The sequence below is a fragment of the Platalea leucorodia genome (genome assembly GCF_965183815.1).
Source record: "Platalea leucorodia genome assembly, chromosome: 16".
In the NCBI taxonomy this organism is placed as follows: domain Eukaryota; kingdom Metazoa; phylum Chordata; class Aves; order Pelecaniformes; family Threskiornithidae; genus Platalea; species Platalea leucorodia.
In genome coordinates, this window is record NC_138838.1 from 3,194,164 (window position 1) to 3,222,014 (window position 27,851).

Sequence of the window (27,851 nt, forward strand, 5' to 3'; positions counted from 1 at the left end):
GTCGGGCCCTGCAGAGCAGTTCCCGCAACATTGCTTTAGCGCTCTCTCTCTCCGAAGAGCAGTTGCATTCATTTCAGAGCAGTCGGTTACATCATGCTACATCTGAAAAGTGGGATAAAAGCCAAAAGATATGTCTCTCCCAAGCCCTCAATAAAACCAGTGACTTGTGCAATACATGCAAAGCTTTAACTTCAGGAACTTCAAGTCACCAAGCATCTGTTAATCAGCAATGCGCCAGTCCCCGGGGATTGCAGAGATGTTAAAAGGTTATCCTTCTCTCCCGCACATTACGCTGCCGAGCTCCATTACACACAACCGGAGGATGATTTTATGTATGGCAAAGAATTTTTGATTCTCCTGATATTATTTTAGATGTGGAAACCCAGCTGCTGAATGCTGCTTTTCAGGTTAAACAAAACTTGCAGGCAGCACTCATTCTCACACTATTAATGAAGATAATCTTGCCCTGCTGTTGACTTTTTTCCAGAAATAGCAGGAGAGGGATTTTCAAATCTCATATCTCACTCTATTCCTTTAATCTCCTGATGCTGAAAGACAGATCTTATGGCTGGATGTACTTCTATACTTCAGCAGCAAACCATGAAAGGGAATTGGGCTTAAGGAAAAAAATAATAAAGAATTTGCAGTGTTAACATTTACTTGGGCTTGTCTGGACTTTCTCAACACAATTGACCGGACTTAACATTACACAGAAGAGACAAACAAAATAACAAGCTTTGCGTACAAAGAAGGGCTGCTAGGCAGAGGAAGGGACCGCGCTCTTCTCTATGGCAGTGGTGGACAGGACAAGAAGTTGGAGAGCTCGAGAGCAGCCAGGGAGAGAGGCAGGTCGGACAGGGGAAAAGCTTCCCACAGTACTTCAGCACCAGTACTGAGTGTTGGGATACACTGTGGGGTCTCAAGTGTCAGAGTTTTAAGAACATACTGAGCAAATAACAGGGCTGAAGTTGACTCTTCCCTGGAGGAAGAAGATGGCCTGGAAAATCTCCTGAGGTCCCATTCACTTTCTGGTTTCTAGAAAAACACACAGACAAACTGCACAGCTACAGTAAAAGGCAGCGCATTCCCTGAGCAATTCCTTCTCTTGAATTGCAGTGAAGGCACAATTCATAGCCTGCTTTTTCATTTCCATGAATCTTAATTGTTCACATAATAATCACAGAAGTATTTAATAATACAAAGCATATGGGCCAGATGTTCAACTGGTGTAAATCAACAGCACTCGGGAAGCTTCAGTGGTGCTGTGCTGGCGTAATCATTTGAAGATCTGGCAGTGCGTTTTTAAGGTGGCTCTCAGGATTTTACTATCTTCTTATTGCTTCCACTAAAACCAAGTCACAGAGCCTATTGCCCACATACAAATAGCCGCCCACCCCCAAACACTCAAAGTCTAAGCTCGAAACCCCAAAGCTCAAAATAGATTGACTTAATGTCACTTAAAAAGCACTGGTTTGGCCTCTGCCGGCCATCACCACGAAGTTTTAACATGGCCACGTATTCTCCCAACTGACCTTACCCTAGCTCGGGTAGGGATAGACAGCACTCACTTGACCAGATGCCCATCCGATGCCTCGTTTCAGTCTCATCAGCTAGTGTGTGAGCTCTGCTTTATTTGCTTCCCACTATAAAAAAAGAAAAAGAAAAAGCTTTTAATTCACTTCCTCCTGGGAGTTTCTGTGATGCTCATTGATCCACTCCACAAGCACTTCGCAAACACTAATGGATCTAGTGAAACTCTCCACTAATCTCCTTCTGAAACTTGGCACCAAGCTGCTCACTTCTGACGGTTTCTCCTTTTACAGTTGTTTTTCTTTGCTACCTGTTTCAGAGTCACTCCAGGGCTCATTAATTGTTCATCCTTTGTCCCTGGAAATTTTTCCTTTTAATCTTTCCAGTAACATGGTGGATACTGATGTGAAATAGACTTCAATTTGTGGTCTTTCACACCTGCAAAGATACTATTTGAACTGATTGTGGCGTTACCAGTTGCACATGGATATACGTAATTGAACTGAAAAGCTTTGCAAGCCATGTATTCATTGGACTTCTGATCTCATTTGTTAGAGAGCCTTAGGGAACGGGCAATTTCAACTCCTCAATTTATGAAAACTGGTCATAGTTGCTTAAATGGAATAAAATAAATCCTGGGGCATGTGTCCCTTCTGGAAACCAGGTTGACAATTGTGCCCAGAAGAGAATTAAATTGCTCAGTGACAGTACTGTATGGAGTGAAAAATATATATAGCAGAAAGTCAAGGTAAAGTTTTTTGTGGAGGTTCCCAGGTTAATATTCATTCTGCTAATGTGACTCCCTGGTTGAAATTCTTGCAGATTTCAATAAATTGTATGGAGACCGTACAAATAAGACAGTCTGCTGCAGTTGAAAATAACCTACCCTTCTTACCCTTGTGCTACTTATATCTAGGGCTAAGCTTTGACCTACTCCACTTCCATAAGTAGGGCTAGGTGTTCAGCTGTCATTCACAGCTGGATTTTCAGAAGACCTGCAGACCAGCACAGTGCACGGAGGAGGAATTTCACTGACCACCTGACCCCAACCATCAGCCCTCAAAATGCTGGTCCTGAAGCCCGATCAGTAATCCTTCTTTCTTTTCTTCCACATAATAAGCAACTTACAATTTTTTTCTTTTGCCTTGGGTAGGAATTGCAATATCTGGAAATCAAAGTGGCTGCTCTAGACTCAAACAACTAGTTTTAAAGTTGAGGTCTGTATTGCCCACAGCTTGCTGCGGACCACAAGTTCAGCCTGGTGTCCTGTCATAATACCCAATGTGTGAAGGGCTGAGGAACTGGGACTTCGCACCCACGTGGGATACTGCAGCAAGAACTCAAACTGAGAAGCCCTCTGGCCTGTCTTTGTCCACTCCACGTGCTGAACTGGCCTGCAGTTAGGGTCCTGAGAGGAGTATGAACCTCCTTCAAGGACAGTCTCTGTCATGCTGTGAGAGTACAGCTTCCTACGCCTCTTTGCTAATGTACGTCTTTGAGGATTTTAAGCCAGGTACCCTCTGAGGTCAAGAAGCTATGCTGGTACAAGGTTTTTTCAAATACTGCTATTAAAGACAAGCAGATTGAGGTCCTCAAACTGTTGATGGTTATGAAGGTACCTGCCAGTTCAGATCAAGACCTTGCAGCCACCCAAGAAACTTAACAGAGACGCATTTTTCTCTTAGTGACACCGTCCATCTCAGATGAGACTTGCTCCTCTGGAGCAGATTTGTGCATCACTTGCAGAAGAGTTGAAGAGGACCTAAAAGGCTGCTGAGTTTTCTGTCTCTCACCCCCAGGACACAGGCATCTTTACTGTCTAGCCCAAACCTTTCAGAAAAGATTGTAGTTTATCTCAGTATGTCTAATTCTGAGTTGTAGCTAGAAACGGCCTAATCTCTAAAGACCGTGATCTTTTTTGACCTTTAAGGAGGTTACCTACAAAAAAGGTTTGTTTGCCCCCTGAAGACAACAAAGTGACAGCTCTGCTCTGAGCCGGCACACTACCAGAGACGCTTCGCCTCCTTCTTCTCTTCCCCTAAACAGACAAGGGTGTTTAGCTACACCTGCAGAACTTGACCTGAAAGCTGGCCAGGCCCTTGTGTGTTGTAGTCCTGCCCTCTTTTTCTGCTGGCTTGATCTTCTTGTAAAAGCACTCCATCCCCATCTAAAATGCTCAGTGAGAAATGTGCAAAGTGACCTTCTGGAGGGCTGAGAACCTGGTCCTGGGTGTCAGATAGCGGTTGCCACAGCTATTAACGTGCTGCTGGTGTGAGAACACTAGTGTGGATTTATAAGATTATCTTAAATCCAAGCTGCACATTTCTTAATTATCAGTATTCTTTTCCTGTACAAGAAGAATTTGCATAATTTCCCAGCAGCAGCAAACAGCAAAATCAAAACAATAAATGAAAAGATGCACCAATTCATCACTAAACTGCATATACAGTTGCTGGCGTTGTTCATTTTCCTTGCATATCTAATGCAGACACCAAAGAAGAGCAGATCCTCAATTTAGCTTCCACAGAACCACGCCAACTCATCCTAGTTGAAGAGCTGGCCCCGCATTAGCATGTTTATTCCACGAGTTCTTCATGGAGCCCGGATAGTTTTGGCAAAGAATGCCAATTCAGACAGTGATCCTGCAAATATTTAAGCACTGAATACTGTTGCTGTTACAGGCGGTGTTATTGGCACCAGTGAGACCGCTCACAGCAGTGGAGGGAGCCAGGGGATACAGCGTTTTTGAAGCTAAGGCCTTGCAGAGAAAATATTTTTATCATTTGTTTTTTAATAATATGGGAATGTGTAGCACAGGCAGCACATGCCCCATGTGCAGGCAGGGGAGAGGTGTGAGGAGAGGGCTCTTGAGTTTAGCAGGAGAAAAAATAGGCAATGGGATTTGCACAGGGACTCAACGGCCTTCATCATGGGTTTAATCCTCCAGCAGACTTGTGCTCCAGCGTCCTGGGGTGCGCGCAGTCGTCCTGCTCTGCCAGGGAGCTCCCGGGACAGCCTTGGGCTGCAAGTGGTGGTGGGCAGCTTGTGCCGTCCTCAGCCGCTCTATCGCTGATAGTCACTTTTGCAAACGGGAATTAGGAACCCAAACCACTGAAGAGCTTTAATCCAGCATTACTTCATTGCTGCCCATTAAATGACAATGACTTTAAACCAATTTTTATCACTTCAAAGAGTCCAGCTGCCCACGTGAAAACTAAAGATGTGCTTTGACCCTGTCTCGTCTACATTTGTGAATGGTTCGAATGCTTGCCATCCTGGCACCGTATAACTCAAAATGCCATTGCCCCAGTGATGTATTTTGAAGGGAGACCATTCTCACGCTGTACTATATCAGGGGAATGACAGGTCCTTGTGGTGTACATCAGCAGGAAGATGACACTCTGCTTTTGTGTTTTAATGGCTCCAAGATATATCGTGGAAAGTGCTGCCTGATTCCTGGAACCTGGAGGCAGGCACGAGGTGTTATTGTCAAAACAAAACAGAAAAACTGGGGCAGATTTTGACTCTGACTATCCCACAATGACAGCAACAAGCAGGGGGGCATGGAAGCATCTTCGTATGGTAAACAGGGATGTTTCCTCATCACTTCTTCAGTTCAGCCCAAAAGGGCGTTCCTAACGCTGTCCCTTCAGGATTTAGCTTTTTGCTTAATTTTTACCATATGCTTCAATCCCATGGACTTTCAGCGGATTTGCACGTGTTTAATTTTATAAGCGCATGTTTTGTTGCCATGCTACTTAGGGATGGTATTCTGGATTTTATAACGCTGAGCTTAGTTCTGTATACTCAGAGGAAGAAAAGAATAGGGAAATAATTCAGTAAACAGCAGCAAAGAATGAGGAAAGACCAACTGGTGAAGAAAGGACGCAATTGTCCACCCACTGACATTTTATACGTCCCGTTGGCATCAGGGGAGCCAACTCCAGCGTATGGTAACCAAGAGGCATGGAGCTGTAGAGGAGGCTCCACCAGTCCTTAACAGCAGGTGAAAGCACAGCCTGTGACAAAGCGCAAAGAGGGAGCTGCAAGAAGTCACGTAGCTTTGCAAGGTCCAAAAGTGCTTGTGCAACAGATGACCCCGATGCAAAGTCCTGGGTTTAAACGGGGGGGGGGGAATCTAAGATTTCCAAGAGGGCCCAATTGTAGGGCAACCCCAAATCCTCAAAGGCAGATTTCCCATTTTAGAGCATTGTGATGAGTGGAGTAAGCATGGCAGGTTTATAATCTACCCAAGCTGAAACAAGAGCCCTGGCCAGAGCTGGAAGTCCCCGTTCCTAATTCCACCATTTAACTACTGGCTCAGGCTCCATCTCCGAAGATTTAAAGCCTGACACAGGCTTCTAGGCTATGCTATATAAAGGCTGATTGTTACATTCAACGGGTTGTAATAAATTAAATTAACTATCAGTAATAAGTTCACAGGCAACACTATCATTTTCAGTAAAGTATACTTCCTTAAAATATACCAGCAGCGTCAAATGTAACTAGATTTAATTTCATGCTGAAGAGTCTGTGAATATTCATTTTAAAATAGTCACCAAGAGCCTAATTTTAATTTGTGTGATGTTTCTGCTAATACTAATGCCTACTTAAAATATCCTTTAAAAAGCCTTAAGAATATTAACAGGGAATTCTTACAGAAATGCACTAGAGTTTTATGTTTTGAATTACCATTACAGGCTTTTTGGTTTAACTCTCGTTAAACAGATTTCATTATTAACAAGAATATGTGCAAATTAAAACAAGCTCATTAAAATCTAAAATTCCATGCTAAAAAGATTAGGGACATTTGACTTATTTATCTTCTGAAGGAATAAATGTAATAAAAAGTGATAGGGAGTAAAAACCAATACTTACAAACACAAAATCAGCCGTGGTTAGACAGCGGTGAGTAGCTCTTGATGTACTTCAGAATAACCTCTTTTACACAAGGAGTCATCTTCCGTGTGGTTTTTGCTCCCCGTCACAGACATCACATTTATAAAGTCTTGCCACAGATCTCCACCGGCCTCCAAGGTGCAGGCAGGAACACAACGGGTCGGAGAAGAGACGTCTGGTCCCCATTGACACCGGCTTGGTTTAGCAGGCCTGGAGACCTCAGACTTGCAGCCTGCCCTCTGCTCTCTACTTGCCTAAAACCTGGCTACTGAGGATGGAAGTGAAGGTGTAGATTTGAGCCTTAAATCGTGATCCAGCACAAGGCTGGATCTCTGACAGGAGATCTACAGAGCTGGGCTTGGCACTCTGCGCAGGAATGGACTTCACCTTGTACAACATAAATTAAACTGCTCAACAGCTTGTCAAAAGTCGGGATCACTGCACAGCCTTGGGCCAGGCCTCTGGAAGGATGCCCAGTGCTCCAGCACTAATATATATATATATATATATATATAGGTGAATATATATATATATATAGGTGAATATATATATATATATATATATAGGGTGAAGTTCACTCTAAGGTTTAAGGGGCAGCTAAGGGCCTTCAGACAGAAGTAAGGCACTGCAAAATACACTTTTATTTCAGCTGCTTTCAGCAGCTTTGGCTCCCAGCTGTTGTATTGATCCCCTCAGCTTCTAAATAACCCTCAATTCAATACGGTCATCAATGAAAAGTCTGCTACTCTAATAAATCACATGAATATTTACACTGCCTTGTGTAAAATGCATCTTCTAACTTATCAGGTGCTTTATATCCCTGTTCCCTGTCTAGTTACTTCTATCCTTCTCTTTACCTGTTGCTGGGGGTTTGCGGGGAGCCACCGACCCTTCCCTCAGCTCCAGCGAGCCGCAGTGAATTATCTGTGTTAAAACTCTCTTCTGTCAAGCTGCCAAATCTTTTGCATTAATCCTGAAAATTACAATTAATGAGTGCTAAGAGGATCTTTCCACCTTTGTGTATGGCTCTATTCAGTTGTAATGATCCCTGCTGCTCCGCCAGCATCTGAAGCCTCTTACGGTCACAGCTTTTGGCTCTCAGGCAGGGCAACGCACTCAGAAAAAGGCAGCGTGGCTGGTGGCAGCGCAGCTTCTTCCTTTTTTTGCTTGATAGCCTGGTGTCAAGGATTGTCTACACTGAAGACGGGAAAGATCTGAGTTAATAAGAGCCCATGGCCACCAGAGCATGGGATGCCCCCCCCATGCAAAAGGTCATGTCAATATTTCAGGAGTTTGAAGTCATTCTTTAGATTTTCTGTCATCTGCTGTGAGGTGAAGGACGGGGCTGGGAAGCAGGTTGCTACAGGTCTACAGCCTCACTCTGGCTAGCTAATGTGACAACTGGAAACAACTTCTCCAAGGCTCTCGGATTCAATTTCCCAAGCTGTTAATGTAGCTTCAGAGACTCAGCTCCCTGAGGACCACCAAAAATTTAAAAATATGGTATTTTTAGTTATTAAGAACCAGAATTGGGAATCTCATTGACATGCAAATATATTATCCCTAAGTGTGAACTAGGGATCTCAATCAGGTGTGGATCAATTAATCCCCTGACTGTGCACAGTGAAATACTTGTAGTAATCTTTAAGATTTGAAGAGACATCTGTTCATATTTTTAAGCACAGACTGGTTGCCGTTCTCTCATGACAATCCCACCTCCATTTGAGCTGCTGAACAGTTCCAGGATGGGTTTCTGTTCTTGATTTTTTTCCTTGCTGTGACCAGCAAAAAACTTGACGGGTGTTTAACCCTCACTAAGTAGTAACTAACTTATCTAGCCATTGGCAGTCACCGGCTCTGGTTGATTCACTACTCAGAACCTAAAGTATCTCCTACAATTCAATGGGTTGCTAAGTCTTGTGCTCCTACTTTCACAAACCTCTTCATTGACATTTCCTCTTCAGGACTATTTATCTGATGATACAATTCTTTTTTTCCTTCTGTGTGTTCACTTGACTCCAGTCTGAGTTTATACAAGCCACTTCACCATGAATGGAGCATTTATGCATTTCCAGGTTTTCAGTCCCAGAAATAACTCTCCAGGAATCACTAGAATTACACTGGGGAAAAAAGCAACGGATATCACAGGAGAAACAAGGTTTATTTTTTTATTTCCTCAGAGAGGAAACGTTAGATAACTAACTGCTTCCCTGAGTTAATAATTTCCACTGTCTTCAGTGGAATTATTTCCCATTTGAGCTAATAATCAATTTAAACTTGTAATTCCTAGGTTTAATCTATAAATTCAGCTAGTAGTATCTCTATGAGGTTAAGCCCTTGTCTTTTCCTCTCACTTTTAAATGCTCTTTAAAATCAGAGGATGCAAACACAATCTGAAGATTAGAGTAGCCCAAGTATCTACTACCCTGAGCAGATACCCTGCTGGAGAGATCGCTGTCTGTATAGGTGGGTACCTATAGATGGACAGGTATCTGAGTGGGACAGGGCTAACTGGATTAGCTAGGCAAATCGGCAAGACAGAGCCGGTCAGGAGTGCATGTCCTCATACTATGCATTCGCACAATTTCAAGCACTTAATGGACTTCTAATCTCAGCTGGGGACTAGAGCTGCTGCTGTCACATAAAACTGTAACGATTTCAAGGCAAAGGGAGACATTTCACAGTAGTTATTGCTGACATTAGAAATGTCAGCCATGTCCATAAGCCACATCCAGTGCTGCACAGACGCATGACTTAGCTCTGCTCCCAGAAGTTATACAGCAGTGCTGGTCCAGCATTCTGGCAGAGCATGAGAGCTCTCAGCTGTGCCTGCACCAGTTCATCCCACATTAGCTTGGCTATATCCACACTGCCATGTGTTGTGTGACACTCACAGCCCTACCTAGTCCTATTAAATCTCAAATCCTGTACAGGTAATGGAGGCTTTGGTAGGAAGAGGAAAAAAAATTGGAAGACATTTAGTGTCAGGCCAGTGAACTGTGCTGGTCTGAAATTTATGAATAACACCCTATCTGAAACAGAGCTTTTTGGGTTGCATTTGGCACCGATGTGTTCCCATTAGTGGAATCATCTGTTGGGGTCACCAACGCATGCTAGGAGAGCTGAATGATGACAGAGAAAAGGCCAAGTGTGGAAACAGCACTATTCTAAGAGGTTTGATTTGCAGAGATTTAAATACTAGATCTATGTGGGAAACAGGTGGGATGGTGTGCAACTAAAAGATGTTGGATTTGGGAAGCAGGAAAGACAGCAGCAGTATCTTACATGTACAAAGATAGAGGGGCTTGTCTCAAAGAAACTCTGTCATTATAAAATGAGTTTCGTGCAACTTACTGTGAAAGATTGATTCAGCCTTTCTTGGGTGTAGATCACAGATGTGCAGTGGCTTTCTGAGCAGCGAAGACCCGATGAGAGCAGCAGGCAGAGGAAAACACAGCGTCCATCTGAAACTGCTGGGTCCTGGGAAGTGAGAAAGACTTTGGCCAGCGGCTCCTGAATAAAAGTACCACCGTGGTGATGGGATCCAGTGTGACCACAAGTTGGGTGATGGATTTAACACATCCTTTGATGCAAGAGGCCCTCTCAACACAGAGCATCACTGCGCCCACTGTTTCCAAAGGGAAGCAGTGCTGTCTATAAGATCACCGGCCTTCTTTAGCTCTTGGCACTAGTTGCTTGAGTTGTGGGTAATTCTTCCTATGAGAGGGCAAAATTGACTCCTTCCTGCGAGTGCACTGAAAAGGCATTTGTGGATGGAGATGCTGCTGGGATAGCGGTGCTAATAAAGTCAGTGGAGAGGCAGCATTTAGCAGCTGGGAGGGGAAAGAAGCATTTTTTCAGGAACACACAGGCTCCTGCTTTGATGTCGCATTCAAGCCAAAGCAAGGGCATGTTTTCAATTCCCAATAATTCGAGTTTCTTTTTAAGTTTCCAAGCCTGGCTGAGCTCTTAAAGACAAGAGATCTTGCTCCTGGGGTTGGCTTTCCTAGGCAATCGCAGCTCTGCTCAGAATGCTATTTAAATACCAATTATTGTAATTCTCGGCAGAAATATTACAGGCATTCAGATTTTTTTCTTAACCGCCACAGGGAGACATTTCCAGCATCTATCAAACCTCTTTTATTTTAATCCACATTAAAATCTCTTTCCAGAAGGACTGGGCAATGGAGCATAATTTATCATTATAGTTTAAAGATTTGTCATGGCTGCCCTGTGCCAAGCCAACCTGTCTAGAGTAACCTTTTGGGGGCAGGAGGGATGGCTGGAGAAAGCAAAGGCTACTGAAGCTAACAAGTAATGGAGAGTAGATAGGCAGGAAGCAGCAGAAGCAATATCCCATGCTTTCCCGTAAGGAGCAAATTCCCCATCTCCCACATTGTGGGAAACACACCCAAATCTTCCTCTGATTTTATTGTGGAAGTGAGCAAGCAGGGCACGGCTTGGGACTCGCCTGGCAACCAGTGGGCAGTCGCACCAGTGAAGAACTCCTGCCGTGCTGGCAGAGTCTCTCTCGCCTGTGGTCACCCCTTCCTGCGAGGCCCTGGCAGTGCTCCTGCCTACCCCGACTGGGAGGGAAAACAGAATTATTTGGTACCTTGTCTATTGAGATCCTGTGTCTGAAGAGCAATCTTCAGGTGGATGAATGGGTCTCCTACTGCCAAGAGTCATAATGCTGCATGACGAGACCGCTCCAAAGCTGTCATTTTTATTTCCTTCAACAGTTGCCGTCAAATCAGGGCAATTGCAACAAATGTCCTGGCACAAACATTGAGTCAGGGGTTCCACGATGAAAGTTTTAGTTGTTATTAACAGCCAACACTGTGAAGAATTGAAAAATAGATGTCAGAGAAGAGCTGCTGTGTTATACAAAAAGAGATACGCTCGTGGCTCACTCCTCAACCTCATGGATATTGGCCATGAAGTGCAGCAAAGGAGCCTGCTCTGCTCCTTGTACCTGTGGAGGTGCCGCTTCCCCACCCCAGCGTGGCTCTGCTTTCCAAAGGGAACGGGGCTTGTAAGGCTGAGCTTTCCATCTAGCTGTCTTTCACTGCCTCTTCCCCCAAACAGTTTCAGCCAGACAGCTAATCTCAACCAAATTTGGCAGAAGCAGGGGTTAAATATGAAGCTCGTGCAGGTTTGGGGGGAATCAGGGCAATGGTGAGATCCCCACAATTCTGCCCCGCAGAGGGAAAGCGGCACCGTGATCAACCCGGAGGGGTGGCTGCCGTGTCGGGGGGCCAGGGAGCACACACACGCTGCCCACCCCTGCGGGGAGCTGGCACCTCCCCAGGACCCGCAGGGACGTATGCCAGGCGGGGAGCGGGGTGTTCACAGGCACGGGGGGAGCTTCAAGCTTTGCAAGGAAGGAAAAGGCCTTCCAGGCACAGGGGTAACTGCAACGCTGGAGGGAGGGCAGGGAACACAAATCCCTTGCTCGTGCAACGACTTGTTATTTTAACACGAGGAAGCAGCCAAAACTGGTGAAAGCTAGTCCTACTCCTGCCCGAAAGCCCATCAGCAACCCCGCCCCCGCTCCGGCTCCCAGCGTGGGGGGAACCCACGCCTGTGCCCCCAGCCGCTTCCCAAGATAGCGGAATCTCTAGCTCAAGTTAAGCTAAAAGCTGTCTCTCTTCCTTCCTCTTCTTTCTTCAGCTGCACCCATTGTAAACTGAGCACAGCTGTGGTTCTGGCCCTCAGACTGTATAGGAGCTATAGCAAAGTGTTTAATGTATTCTTAGCTTTTAAAATACTATTCATCAGCTGCAATCAAAGAAGAGAGCCAGCATCATGTTGCCAGCCAAATTAATCACAGCTCCCCCGTTCCCCCCTCCACGCACACAGTCACGTTGTGTGCATCAGTGGTGGTCTCGAGACCACAGTTTAGCAGACACTGGAAAAGGCCAAGGTGGTAAATGTAAATCCTGGCTGCTCTTAATCATGCTCGTAATGACCATGTCATCAATCATAGGCCTTCTCAAGTGCTCAGCAACCACAGCCCAAGGGTATATTTTTCAAAGAATTCAATTCAGTGAGGTCTCTCAAAAGCTGGGTCACCATTATTCCCACTCATACGGGAGGAGGGTCTCTTCTGAAGACTGTCTGGCACTGACAGTGCCCGTAAGCTCAGCAACTCCCTCAAAAGCCTGACTGCAATGAGTAAAGTCAGTAAAATTTATGCAACCAAAAATTTCACTGACCTTTAGAAGAAAACAAGCTAAGGAAAAACAAAACACGTCAATAGAACAGACTGGGAAAAACACAGCATTTCTGCCATTTCCCTACTCTTGGTATTTTTCACTGGGGACATGGTCAAAACACTTCAAAAATTCAGGCTTTCAAACTTCTTAAAAATGTTGGAACATTGCAAACTAATGAGAATTTTAGTGGTTACAGATTTCTCCTATAGATCTCCAAAGGACTCAAGACCTTCTGGCTATAGACACATAACACGGAGATCCTCGTGCGAAACAAGCCACACGCAAGCGGTAAACATCTCAAATTCCCAGAAATGGTACAAAACAAGCCACACGCAAGTCACCAATCCCGATCATCTCCCACCTGAACACCAATGTGTTGGGCACGGGCCCTATTGCAAAGCCGATTGTGAAGCCCATCCATGAAAATATTAGAGCTATCCGGCGCTTCTTCTGAACGCCAGTTGTGCAGCGCTATAACAATGATTACATTTCACACCCGAGACAGAGCTGAATCAGACCTGTTTGATGCCACTGGAGGAGCTGATGGAAGATTTAACACTTTGAGGAGAGTTCAAGACGATTTTACGGAAGCGCGCTTTGGGGAAATTGAAATGTCAAGCATAATTTGGCACTTGAAACATAAAGGAGAGAGGCTTTTCATTTGTTTTCATCTGCATCTTCCCCTCCTCTGAACTGTACATGCTCCATTTCCCGCTCTTCCCTAAGCTTTCATTAGGCAATGCTGAAATCTGCTGGATTTGAGGAATCTCCAAGGATAAACAAGTATCTGGCATTAACCTGCTCTGTAAAAGTCAGTTTGACATGTCTCGCTGTTCTTCCATTCGTGTTAGGGAAACTAGTCCAAAACAAGCTTTTCCCCTGTTATCTATCTTTTCCCAACCATTCATTTGACCTTTCATGTAAGACTAGAGGATTACTGCTCACTAGTCCAATTCTTAATAGATATGGTGAAAAAAAAATATAGGCTTTTGATCTGGGTTTCAATCTCAGACCTGGTCTCTGGGGTTGCAGACACTCAATCCGGCAGCAGCGCTGCTTCAGCTGGGTCGTAGCAGGCAGGCACGGGGCAGCCAGACTGGGAAATGGGCGAGTTTGCTCTCCCCCTAAAACAGAAGTGCTCTCATAGCTGTCAGCATGAGAAGTAACAACAGGAGTTGGCAAGCAGGCCCCTGCTAGGTGCAGCTCCTGGGAACGCTGATAATGTGTTCTTGGGAAATAAATTTTTAATTCTCCCCATCATCTGAGTAATTTCTGGTGAGACAGAGCACAGAGCCCCACAACACTCCGAATCTTTCCCACAAGGATTTTCCGTGAGGCAATGCTTGCTTGCTGTACGAGGAATTTCTTGCACCAACTTTGCAATTTTAACTGAAGTTCATTTTGAGAGAAAAGTCAAAAGAGCTTTCGCTATTATAGAAACACGTTAATTTCTGATATCGTAGTAACTTCCTTAAAAATAATCCCATTGCATAGTCATTCCAAGATATAACTTAGCACAAGAAATGCAGAGTCACACCAATATGAAACATTTCAACTTTGAAAAGAAGAGAGTTTCAATCCACTTGAAACATGGTTTTAGTTTAGAGGGTTTGGGACTGTCATTTTTCAGGAATTTTTTGTTCAAATGTTCAAATTTTTTGGCATGAGGATAAAAGGGGCTTTTAAGAATTCCCTATACAGTAAAAAAAAAAAATCCATTTACTACAAGCAGCCTCGGAAGTAACTTTAAGTGACCAACACCATTTTCATCTTTGACAAACAGCTGCAAGGTACAGTACATTTAGTGTGAAATCCTGGCTGAGTTTTGCCTAAAAACAGAGGCAGTAAAACCAGCAAAATTTTCCTTTTAGCTCAACAGGACAATTTCAGGAAGTGTCACTTAAAAGCCCCCTTGAAAAGCCCCTTCAGCAGCACCTGAGCAGCTCTTCTCAACTGGGGGTGCTCGCTCCATCAAATGACCGGTGGTTTTGTGTGGCTCCAGCTGCAGGAGTGAATTATTTCGGGGCTACCCTGTGTCGCTGGATGCAGAGGCTTTACACTGATGACTAATTTATGTCAGTGAAAGTGGATTGGATTTGAAACAAAACCCATTGATTTTACATCACCACTTCACACTAGCCCGGCCACCAGAATTAATGCACAGCAAATGAAACCATGGTTCCTCGGTCCTCTCTTGGCAGGGGAACGTGGCAGAGCCGGCGCTCCCGTATGCCGGCGCTCTCCTTCATCCTTGCTGGCAGCTGCCAGAGAAATAACAGTTTTAGGGTGGTGCACACCAGGCTGAAACCCCAAACCTGGGCTTCATACGGCATCCTGCCGCAGACGGCAACCCACTTCAACAGCAGCTCAGAGAAGCACCGAGCATTTGCCTAAGTCCTACCAAAACCAATGTTTCAGGGCACTTCTGGAAATGTGCAGCATGCAAAACCAGCAACAACGACTTAGCATGGACCCCTGCACGTATGAGAAATGCCTGTGAGAGCCCGTCTGCAGGACAGAGATAAATGGAAGGATTTGAGGTCCCTGCACTGCCCCACCTGAGAGCCACCACCCCCCTGCCGGGGTTTCCTGTGCGGTGGGGGAAAAGTGTTTCTCTCCGCGAGACAGCAGGTTGTTTTACACGAGAAAAAAACAAAGTCTTCTGGGTATCATTGGCAGGAACGGCCCTGGATGCAGTACTTCATGGCTGTCTTGTGAAAGGGAAAAAATATAACCCACTTCACTGGTTAAGGAGTGTATTCCTCCTTGTGGGTGGATAAGATATCTCTCAAGTGAATGACTCTAGTATTTATTATGTCAGATTATACCACTTCAGTTACTGGTTCAGATTATAACAAAACTGGAAAAACAACCACTTACTAGATATTAATTTTATCTTACAGATTCTATTGTAAATGGGATACAGGCCCCTATGTATATACTACAATCCTTAAAATAGCTCCATCTAAATGCAAATGTGGACCTCTGCCTAATACAGAGCTGAAAGCCTTCCCATTAACACGCCAAGAGATAGGGGAATTAATTTAATGCTTAAAAATTCCCAGGGATAAGAGGAATTTCTTCTGTTCATATCTAGCATCATTTTCTCTTCATGACCAAAGCACCCATAATATGATAATTTTTACCTTTCTCAAGCTTACTGAGGGAAAATGCAGTACAATCTCTCTCTAGAAATTACGTGGCAGGCTGTACTCTATTGACCGAAGTGCAGGTATGTGTATACTCGGTAAGGGGTGCCCAGGGAAAGACAAAAGATGAAGATGACTACAGTGCAGGAAGGTTGTTGGGATTCAATTACTCAGCTTTGCAAACTAATCAAAAGCAGAGATAGCGTTTGACAGTGTTCATCTCTCACCAGCATCTTCTCTACCCGCTCCTCTAAGCCCATCAAACAGAGGGGGCTCACTCTGTACCTACCATATATACACACACAGTGCGAGATACTGATTTCTCTTTGGAGGACTTTAGCGATCACTCAGCAGCATGTGGAAGGTGCTGGCCTCCACTACAGTTACTACCCACGCTGTATCTGCCTGCATACATGGCCTGGAAAGCAAGACACTGCTCTGTCTCAAAGCCCTAGCGTAAGCACAGCTGCGCTAGTGCCACCGGCTCACGGTGCCCAGCGTGCCCCCACTGCAGTTCCCAGCCTGAGGGTATGGCAGGACAGAGGGGAAGGATGTTGGTCTGGCTGTTCTCCGAAACAGAAGTGTGCCATGGGGAATTAGTCTCTGCAAATACATCTCCGTTTTGATTCCCAGGTGCCAGGCAGCAGCAGGCAGCAAAGTGACATGCAGTCAGCTTCGCTGCCTTCTGCTCCATTGTGGGAATTAAATTCTTAGAAGTAGCTATATCCATCTGTATCAAAAAAACACATAGTACACGGTAAATGTATCTATTTTTTTTCTCCCCAATATTTATGAAACTTCACGAACTGCTTTTGTTAAACTTGGTGCCTTTCCACCAAAATATATGTAATCCAAATTTGCTCCGCAAGAGTATTTTCAGGAAAATAGAAAGGAAGGGTCATGCACTTACTTGCACATGCATCTCTGTAGGCAGAAGCATCCACCTCAGTACCCACACCATGAGGGTCTGGAACAGACATCTCGGAAGCCACGAGACTGGAAACCACCACGTCCAGACAGAAACATCATCATGCAAAAGCTGGACAAGTGAAAGAAATATTCAAGCCACTTCCAACAGACTTGTACTCTGAAGTATGTCTCTCTCTCTAAATCAGTTCAGAAACCAAACACATTAATGACAACGAGGTTGCGTTGATGTGAATGATAAATTATTGTAGTACTGACACGGAAGCAGCAGCGAGTTACATCTCTGCAGGTTGGCTTTCGGATTGGTCTCACAAGTCACAGGTTGAACTTACCCAAAACACCCCCACAGCAGGGCCCTTGGACAAGGAACTGGTGCGTTTCTGCTCTCTGAGGCGTGTTTTACATCACACAGCACTTCCCATTCATTTCTTGGGGTTCTTCTTATTTTCTGTCAGTAGCAACATTTTTGTGCCCGTGCTGAACACGACTGGCTACTGAATTGCTCCAAAGGTTACAGCTTTCACAGCCAGGAGCTCTGCAAGGGTGCCAGAGCTAGCTCCTCTCATAAACATGTACATATTTTCAGAGTAATGAAGAAATTTCTTAAGCTGTTTTCTCTCTGGACCTTGTCCTGCCAGTGCTGAGTATTTTCTGTGCAAGAACTCAGTGGCTGGGTCTTTTGTGATTAATCATTTGCAAGATAATGCCCTAAATGGTATGGGGGGGGGGGGGGGGGAGATAACTTCTCACGGCAAATGGATGTGCCTCAATTTAGGGAACTCTACAGCTCCCCAAGTAGAGAGTCAACGTTGCTGAGTGTGGAGTTTCCTTTGGCAAAGCTAATGGGTCTGGCCTGGCCTTTGATCATCAGCAACATATAATAGTGATTTAAAGAGACTTGTGAAATTTGGGAAACAAAAGACTCATTGCAGCTGTAAACCGATAAAGAGACCACTATAGCCTGAAAAGATGGTATAAAACTCTACACGTAAGTCACTGCCATAAAAACATCATTTTCCCCAAACAGCTTTTGTTACTTCATGAAATACAACACTTTCCAATGTATTCCTGTAATCTATAAAAGCTTTATGAAATATTGACATTACTGGCATTACTGATATTCCCATTATCTTTCATAATAACTAAACAATATGCCACAAAATCTGGGGAGGGTTGCTCCTGATAACTAACCTTTTAGACTTAATTTACTTTCTACTCTTACAGAAACAAACATCTCCTTTTAGAGTCTAAAAATTGCTCTTCTTCAAAATGTTCAGTGGACTTTATAGTAACGAGGACATTATGTGAAAGCAGGATTCTAGTTTCTCTGGGGCTTAGTTTTTTTCCCTTTTAACTATTTATTTAGCTCAAATGACATCAAATTACGAACTGAAATTCAAGATTGTACTCAATTTTATACTCGTTGAGGATCCGGTTTTCTAAATGGGAAGCTATTGTGGAAAACCTCCCTGACCCCTGCATTACAAACACTTGCTTTGCAACACACAGGAATCTGGCCTCTCCCCATTCTCCCCAATTTGGGGCCTCATGGATTCCAGGTTTGGCTCCACTGTAGCGTCAAAAAATATAACATAAATCCTTTCAAACAGTCATTGCAAAGCACTCCAGCTTCACTAACAAGAACTCTTATTTATACCCAGGATCTAAGCTTGAAGGGATCTTGAAACATCAGAAGTAGTTGGTGAGAGCTTGAGACACTTTCAATGAGATGTGGGAGATAAAACGAAGATACAGGAAAACCACAGGATAAAAGCTAAAGGAGAAAAGTAATCCCAAAATAGCTCTGTTTGGAGTGTTCTTCTGGAAGAGTTATTATACTGTTCAGTATGGCAAAACATCAAAGAGGGAATATTTCAACCAAATTACTTGTGAGCTGAATTTCTCATCTTCTTCCAGATCATCACAACTTGCTGGTTTCCTTAACATGGCTCTGTGGTCAAAGATGGAAGCGTAAGGCTCAACAGGAGAGGGCTTTCTTGTGCATCCAACCTAGGCAACACAGGGACAGAAGCAGAACTTAATTATGCAGCTGTCCTTCCCCAGAAACACTGCTATTCCCCTCATATCCACATATCACTATTTCCTGTAGCATTTTGAACACTGGCATTTTCCTCTGCAAGGGGCTTCCCTCTTCTTCCCATTTGCACACACATGGGCCCCAGTCCAGCAGTGAGTTTGTGCAAGAATCTACCTCCAGTCCCCTCCCAGTCTCACCGATACCTGTGGGACCGTCAATGGACCTTTGCTGGCTCCAGGCCTTGATGAGGAACTGACCAAACTGTCATAAATAGGATTTTCCTCTATTGCTAAAGATCAGTGGTGCTTTATTTATTTCAAGATGTTCTAGTTGTGGCTTTAAGCATGTGATATTATGGGTCAAGCTAAGAAAGCAATTTCAGATGACAGCCCAGGACATTTTCAGAAGTGGACTTGAACAGCTTTTCACCAGTGCAAATCCTGCCTCTCTGCATTCATGTTTCCTCCTCGTGCCCCCCCGCCTCTCTCTCTTGCATGCCCCTGCACTCATAGAGCAAGTCCTTGAGATTAACCACAATATGATTACATTTTAATTGAGGCCAGCTTAGTGTGGGGACATCCTTTTAACTCAGGAGGCCTCAATTCCACAGAACCATAATGAACTAATAATGAATGTGCTAAAGTCATTAAATCAAAATTCATAAAAGGGTGAATATTGCTTTCTTTTATAATAAAGCAATTAAAATCCCATATACTATAATAGATACTACTAAGGTGCACTAAGTGTTCTTTAAGGAGGTTAGTGTTTAATGCCACCACACACGAATTTGGGGATCTTTTCAAAATAGGACTGCTACACTATTAATAGATGATCAGAACTCTTTTCATGTCTTCTTTGGTTCAGCATTATTGCCTGCTTTAAGAAATACTGGCATGATTTCATTAGTAGGTTTTGTAGAATAGTTAGTTATAATAAATCATGACTTGCAGTATCAGTAAGTAACTTCCAAGCAGTGAAGCATGGTACCATTACAGATATGCTACTTTTCGATTTAGGTTCTTTCACTGTTCCTTTCACCCTGGCATCCCCTTCCCGTCTCTTATGCTCTGTTCCTTGGGGTTAACAGCTAGCAGAGAAAGCATGCGATGGGTACGTCCGACTTTGCAAGTCAGGCCTGGCTAGGGGAAGAGTATTCCAGAAAAATGCATGTCCTGATTTATGACCACCTGTCTCTTCACGTGGTCTTTGCTCCAAGGAAAACGCAAGTGAGAAGCCCTGGATTATTTTAAACATGGACCTCATTGCCACAGGTATTGGAAACGCAATGGTTATATGTGGACTCAGAGAGGGAAAAGGTCAATTAACAGACAGGTCTTTAGCTGGACGTTAACCATGATGGTCTGGACACATCTTTTGGTTCACCTGGTCGCTAACGTGCTGCTCAGAGGGAGCTGATGGTGTGTGCTAGGAAAGGACTACTATGGAGAAGCACAGGACTGGAAGCAGTGCCTGAGTCATCACAGCCAGATCCTCACAGCGCCCGAACCAGGGCAGGCTCACAGCAGCGCCTTGGTCCCTCTCCCCTTGGCCCTACCACAAAACACTCCCCAGCTCCACTTATTTCTGCTCAGCCCTTGCACAGTGGCCACTGTTGAAGACAGATGCTTGGGAGAGCTGGACTCCTCGGTACCTGCACACCAAAGATCCCTGCCGCCCAAAGCTTGTGTTCCCACCCCTTTCCCTGAAGGGCTGCAATCCACCCATGCAATGGCTGAGAAGAAAGAAGAGGCACAAAGTGACTGGGATCAGATAAACCAGTCAGCAGCAAACCAGAAACATCATCAACCCTGTGCTAGTGCCTGCTGCACCAGACCTTGTTGTCTCCTGGAGGCCTTTGGCCTCTGTTCAGGAAAAAAAAAAAAAAAATCCTTATTGTGTGTCAAATGGCTGGGATCTAAACACAAGACAGTTTACTGTTACTCACAAATTCAGACAAGCAACAAATATTCTTCCTTTTAACGACACAGTCACGGAAACCCAAGACTTTGAAGACTGCTCAGGAAGAGAGACCGATGGAAAGCGTGTCCCAGGGCAGGCGGGCACGTGTGCCTGTATGAAAGAGAAGAACAGATTGGCAGAAAAAGAATTATTAAACAGTACATGGTGAAGTAGGGGATTATCTAGAGAACATGATATAAGAACAGACAGATTAAAGGAACACTAAATATTTATTACAAAGTCCTTCATATCATATGCAATAATACACGCCATAGCTGCTACTGAATAACACAGGCAACAGCCAGTTGCGGAGATTGCTCTCCGAGTTGGATAAAATAGAATTAGAGGCTTTTATCCACTGGAGACCATGCACTGTTATACATAATAATCAAAATCACTCAGAAAAGAGAGAGAAATAGCTCAGTGATCACTCTAACTACATGAGACGAAACACATTATGTCTGGGTTACCGCAGGCCTTTGCTGTGCACAGAAGGGTGGGAAGGCACCAGGCAATCGCAGCCCAGTTCCTCCCTGAATGTTGGTGCCAGTGGAAGTGACGAGCTCAAAGGTATCCAAGGACTTCAGCCCATAAAGGACCACAACTGGGGGCTCCGGGTGAGTCCATGGGCTCTGCAACAGGCCATGAACCAGTCTGTTGTACGCTGGCTTTAGGGTGAGGTCCAGTGTGCTTTAGGCACAGTCAAAATTATTCTGGTTCTGTATTTCTGTACGTGGGTCGCTACACGAGTACACTAGCACAGTGTTTAGGCAGTCTGACCCTAGAGTTAGCATGGAACAAAACACATTATTGCAACCCAACAGTTTGTCTCGCGAGCCCGTTTCTTCTGTTCCTTGGACACCAGGCCCTTTCAGCAGGCAGAGTGGATGAACTCCTGGGTTCGTTAAAAGTGAATTTACTTAAATGGAAAATCTCCTTGCTGTGGCAAATTAGCCCTTGACATCGATTCATGTCTAACGTGTTATACACAGGCAGGAAAAGAGGATTGTCAAAACAGAAGTAACCTGTCACCATGCAGCTGCTTTGCATCTCCTTTCCAGAGCTGAGCCCCTCGTACTGGTTTCACAGCACGGTCAGGAACTCCCCCCAAAATGCGATTTCCATTTGGTTGTGTAATGGTCACCAGAACCAAAGAGGTCCTTTTCAGTTGTGGCGAAGGGGAGAAAAGGGCTTGGGAAGAAAACTGTTTCAAGACTGGGACTTTCTAACCAGATACAGTGATTTTTTTCAGAACAATTGCACATTAGTGGGTACTACCATGGAGGTAACTGGGATGGCAGTAAGATGGAAAACACCACAACCTGTGTGTAGCAGCACCACAATACTACTGAGGATATCCTGCGGGCAGCATCGTGCAGCAGCGCCGACAGAGCTGCTCCGATTCACACCACCTCAGCCGGACGCCATGGCACACCGTGGATACACGCCGGGCTGCCGATATAAGCCATAATAGTTAAAATTAAAGGGCCAGGTTCTCCGCTGGCTCAATTCCACAGATAGAATCTATTTTATTGTCATTTAACAGAGCCAACTTTCCCCTCTTGGAGTGCTATTCCCCTATTTACTTTTGGAGGTTTTGCACAGGCGGTTCCCACTGGCACCGGCAGAAATTACCCAGAGCAATTCACCATGAACTGAGAGAGTGCGGATCCCTAGGAGTATTGTATTTCTTAGTTTCTCATACATACTGAGGAGAGCGTAGCCGATTCACCGCAGGAAACCCAGGTGCTGAATTCATCTAACAAGCTGCTTAAAACTCTAAACAGATGTTTCTGTGTCTTTCCTGCTTCTTGAGCAGTCTGTGTGGAAGCACCAGCAGATTTACAATAGAGCAGATGCATGAACCATACATGCTTTAATATCAAGGCCCGAGTCATTGGAAAATGGTTTACGACTACAGTATGTGCATATAATTTGAGCAATGTGCCGTAGGGATATAAGATCAACCTTGTCCATAATGGAAATGTAGATCGACCGGGCTAGAGCCAGAGTGGAGGGAGCAAAATTCACAGTGAAACTGAAAATTATACCTGTCTCGGTACGTCCCTGCTCCTGCAATGACTCATGAAAATGTAGATTGGGTATTTAGGCTGGATCTCATCCAGGGCCTGGAGAGGTGTGCAAAACAACTCGTTGATTTCAATGGATATTTTATCAGGGTCCTTAACTTCCCAAAGATTATGGAAGGATCACAGATAGACCAGTAAACACACTGAGAGCTATTAAAGCCTGGAAAAGCTAATTCTCACTTATAGTACCTCTTTTTTTATACTCCCAGAATGGTGAAAATGTGCCTCAGTGTCCACAATTTCTGACTGCAGCATCACCAAGCCCCACAGTCCCCAACAGTCACAAAACTGGTTTGAAGAGCAGACACAATTTAAATAAACATTCCCAGAATTACTGCATTTTCCTGGCATTTCCTGACCCTTTAGGATTTACTAATTGCAACTTTTTGATGCAAACTACTACTTTCCCAGGAAAAAAGTGAAATCTGATATTCTGATGTGCGCAGATAACTTCAGGAACTGGGCTTTAATGAGAAATACTAGTATCAGACTTCTAGGTTAGAGGAGGTGAATCCCACCCGAGATGACAACAGTCCCAATAGTTGCACCACGGCATTGGGATAGCATACACACACACAGGGTCCCAGGTGGGCCAGTGAATTGCCCTTAGCATGCCTTTCTTGGCTTCCTTCTTCATAAAACTGGACCTCCTGGACTGTTACGATTATTCAAATGCTTTAACAGTGGTTCTTAAGGCGAGTAGGACACAATCACAGTAAGATAAATCAGTCAATCACAAGCCCACAGCTCTAAGGTGGATTTGGAAAAGCGTACATTTAAAAATTGAATTCCCCCCCCCCCCCCCCCCCCCGATACATCCACGGATCAAGGCACGCGATGAGGATGAGCCTTTACAATATCATCCTGATATTGTAAAAAACTGGTTTCAAGGAAATTGGAGGTGGAGGTTGAAGTCCCAAAGACTCAAAGCTTCTGAAGGTGTGGAGCACCTGAACACATGGTCTTCTAGGTGGGTATGTCCCAATTACTGCCTCTGCTGGAAGAAACCATACTGACCACAAGCACCAGAGAATCCTCAAGGGAGAGCTTCACAAGCATCAAGCACACTGACGCCCAAGAACCACTTGTTTAATACACACAACGGACTTATTTTCTCAGGTAATGCAGGATAACAGCCAGTTATTAATCCTTTCAACTGTAAATTGGATTTTCTAGGTACCATAGATATCACTGACAGGGAAGTGACTGAAGCCTGGCCCTAGAGATTGCAGGAGAAATCCTGCTCTCATGGCCGTGCGGGGGAACTCTGTCCCTGCCTCTCTTGGGCACATGATTCCCACGTGAGCTGCAGAGATTTCTACCAACTGGTCATCTGAGGGTTACCATTTCAAAGACTTTCTTACATCAAATATCCCAGGACATTTATAAAGTTAGGAAGAGATTCATAGCAATGGAGACCTCTGCTTCAGTTAAGTGCTTATTTATACCCACTGCATTTCACATGTTGCATTTCCTGATGAAATGTGTTCCATTATTTCTGAAATACTAAACATGAAAAGCAGAGCTACAACGTATGAATTATACAGTGTTGCAAAAGCTATCATGTCCAGTTTTTTTGGCATTTCAATATATAAATATTATACCAAGGAGCTTTTACACTAATGGATAATTGCTTGCAGTGCACACTTAACCTTTGTCCACTTCAGTTGACTTGGTAGTGCTACCTACGTACATCAAACATCAATTCGTCCAAGTTGGCAACACAGGAAAGGCATGTGGCCAAATTCCTTCTCTCCTGCAAAGCTCAGCTCTACAGGATTTGAATAGTGATGCAAAGGAGAACCCATGCCACTTAGACTAATTGGGCTGGATTCTCAGTTAGCCCATTCTGCTTATGCCAGGGGAGGTATCCTGAATTTAGGTTAACAGTTAATCAGACACCATAAAAAGCTAGTTATTAGACCCAGGCAGATTCCAATTAACTGCCAGTAAACAATCTCACCTGATGTAACACACTTTTACTCTATCGACCATGAAGCCTCTCAGGAAAAAAAAAAAAACAACTGCATTTCATAAAGCCAGCACACATCCTGCTCTACATGTAGAAAAGCCATGCTGACCTCTTCGCTCCAGGGAAGGAAAAATATGTCCCTTAAACTTTCAGCGAAAGGAGATTGTAGGCTGCTAGAAATAGCCATTTGTTCCACTCCAACTCTTACACCTGTGCTCCATGAGAAGTGAGACACTGAAGTTCACCTTTGGCTCGGCAGTACGCACATGCGAGACGTGGCCAAGCAGGAGACCAGCCCATACAGAGATCAGCCCATGCCGACCCCTGCTAACTCTTCGCAGGGAGGACCAAGACCTTTCTTTGCTCTGTATTCTCTGTTTGACTTTCGCCATGTCACATAGTCCCTGACTGCTTACAGGAAATTTGATTCCAGTGATTATCAAGCACCTGAATTCCTTTATTCACACTTTTACTCCTGACCTGGAGGCTACTCCCACCTCCTCACCTGGACAACAGGCATGATGCCACCCCTTAGCCTTGCTGCAGCATCACACAAGCAGTTTCATTGGAGACTAATGTTCAAGAGCTCAAGTATCACAATAACAGGACCAAACACTAAACAGACGAAGTGATTTCTCTCAGACAGGGAGAAGAGTAAGTCTACGTAACTCTTAGAAAGTGGTTCTGGGAGCAGCTCCTTAAAGGGCTAGCAGACTATTCACATCGGAGTTGGGAGGGCAGCTGCACTGTCTGGTTTGCTAATGTAAAGATAGTCCAAGTGCACCCAACAACTCCATTGTATAGCTTAGCATACCCTAGGGTCAATTCATCTCACTGCTTGTAGTTATTGAAGTGCAGGTGAGCTGCCTTGGCTCCCCTGACAGTCAGCAGAGCCCAGGGAAGCCCCACAGGGCAGCTCAACCCACCTTACAGCCACTGGGTAAACTGAACCCTGGAGGGACCTGGTTTTTTCCAGCAATGGTAAAGGGACACTAAACGGCTCCTTACAGCAGCTAAGTCATTACAGACATCCTCTGGCCACGCAGGCAGCTTTGCATAGGCAGCGAGCCTTGCTCTGCAGCCAGTCTAGAGATCCCCCCAAAGTGCCATGCAGACACAATGGAGAAAACAGGAGCTGAGAGAAAACAAATACATCTGTCCGGTATCAGTACAGCAACGTTCAGAAGCCTTTCTGCAGACAGAGGCTTTCAGTAATGAGAAGCAACCGCAGATAAATAACAGCCAGAGGAGCTCTCCTGCTGCCTGAGTGCTGCTTCAGGATGGTAGCTGGCATCTGCAAGAAGGCAAAAGCTCACGCTCTGCCCCTCTCCTCAAAGATCTCATGGCTTCCTACCAACCCCAGATTAGCTCAGGTTGGCTTACCTGGGGCAGCATTTGAGAGGCTGATGAAGGTGACAGACAAGCCCAGAACTGTCCCCATGCCGAGGGGCATAGTGCGGTACACGAGGCAGCACACTTGCCATTACGTTTGGATATGTTCTGCCTGTCCAAACCTTTCATGCAGAATCACTTACGTGTCTTCCCTGCTTTTGTATTCAGCAGGGACCTGTTTTCTTCATTTAAAAGGCTGGGTAACACGCTGCTGCTAAAGTGCATTCGTGACGCAGCACAGTTCATCCTTCTTCTGTGCTGTCTCTTGCCAGAGGAGCACGGTGTGTTCCTCAGCAAGTTCAGCAGGGCCGCGCTCGCCGAGCGCTCAGCTCCTCTAGGCCAGGCATCGTACCGCGCTCCCAGGAGCGCACTTAGAGGCTAGGGGACACAAAGCATGCACTTTCAGCTCCACACAATGCTGGCTGAGATCTACATTCTCAGTGTTATCTTTGCACTCTCATGAAGTGCAATTACCTCCTCATTTTGCAGCTCTTTGTGGCCGTTTAATCTCTCCCATTTTGTTTCTGACATCTCCAATAATCCAACCCTGACACTCCTTATAGATTCTGCAATTACAATACAGAGCAGCTCTTGACAGGATGAGTTGTATTTTGCTTCCTTCCTGTAACGCTCAAGCCACCAGGCATGGCTACATGAAATGGCAAAAGAAACCATCACTGACGATTTATATGGGTCCCCAGCAGACAGTGACAGTGCTATATATCTGTCTTAGCCAATTAAATGTCTGGAAGCTACCAAGAATAGGCCAGCTGAGGTAGAATTGACCTGTGTTTCTGTTTTCAGTGATAACTTAGCTGTGATTTTCTCTTTCTTTCTTTTAGGTCAGAGACTTTGCTGTTGCTGCTATCCTGCCTTCCCACCCCATGCCACACACTGTGCCACTGGGGCAACTAGTCCTCAGGTTTTGACATGCCCATGATGGTGGGGAGCATGGTGCAAGACATCGGAAGCAGAACAGCTACGGAACAGCCTTGACGAATGGGCATTTTGCTTCAGTCACACAGAAACAGGCCAAGGAATTCGCAATACCTTCTGACTGATCCTGAGGATAATTAATTAGCTGGCAGAAAACACCTCCACACAATGCAAGGCAACACCAGATATTCTTCACTACTCTCCCAGCTCCCGATATATGCCGGGATGTGTCATATTCCCCTTTTTCCTTGGCCAAACCACAACCTTCAGTTGTTCCAGCAGAAGTCAAAGTGACCACGGGCTGACTATAAAAGTGAATGGGCCTCATGGTAACCCTGACAGCTAATCAAGTAAGGCCTTGCATCCTCCTTATACCATTTGCAGCAAAAACTAAGCCCAGCAAGTATATACACAGATTCAAATATAATGGGTTTCCTGATCTCTGATGTCAGTTAATCCTTAGCTAAGGTGAGATCTCAGAAATAATTGAATCCTTCCAGAACAGGTTTGATTTGTAAGAGGGCTAAAGGATTTAGGCATTCTACTGCCACTGAGTTTGTTTACACCTTATTTATATAACATTAATCCCGTGCTTTGGGACTTCTGGTTACCTGCAGGAATCAGGAGGGATTATTTTCCCCTGCTGCTGCACAACTTGCCTTTTCAGCTGCCTCCTCATTTTCTGGCCCCAAAGGGGTCAGTTTTAACACTCATCCTCAAACCTGGAGTAAGGCAAGACTC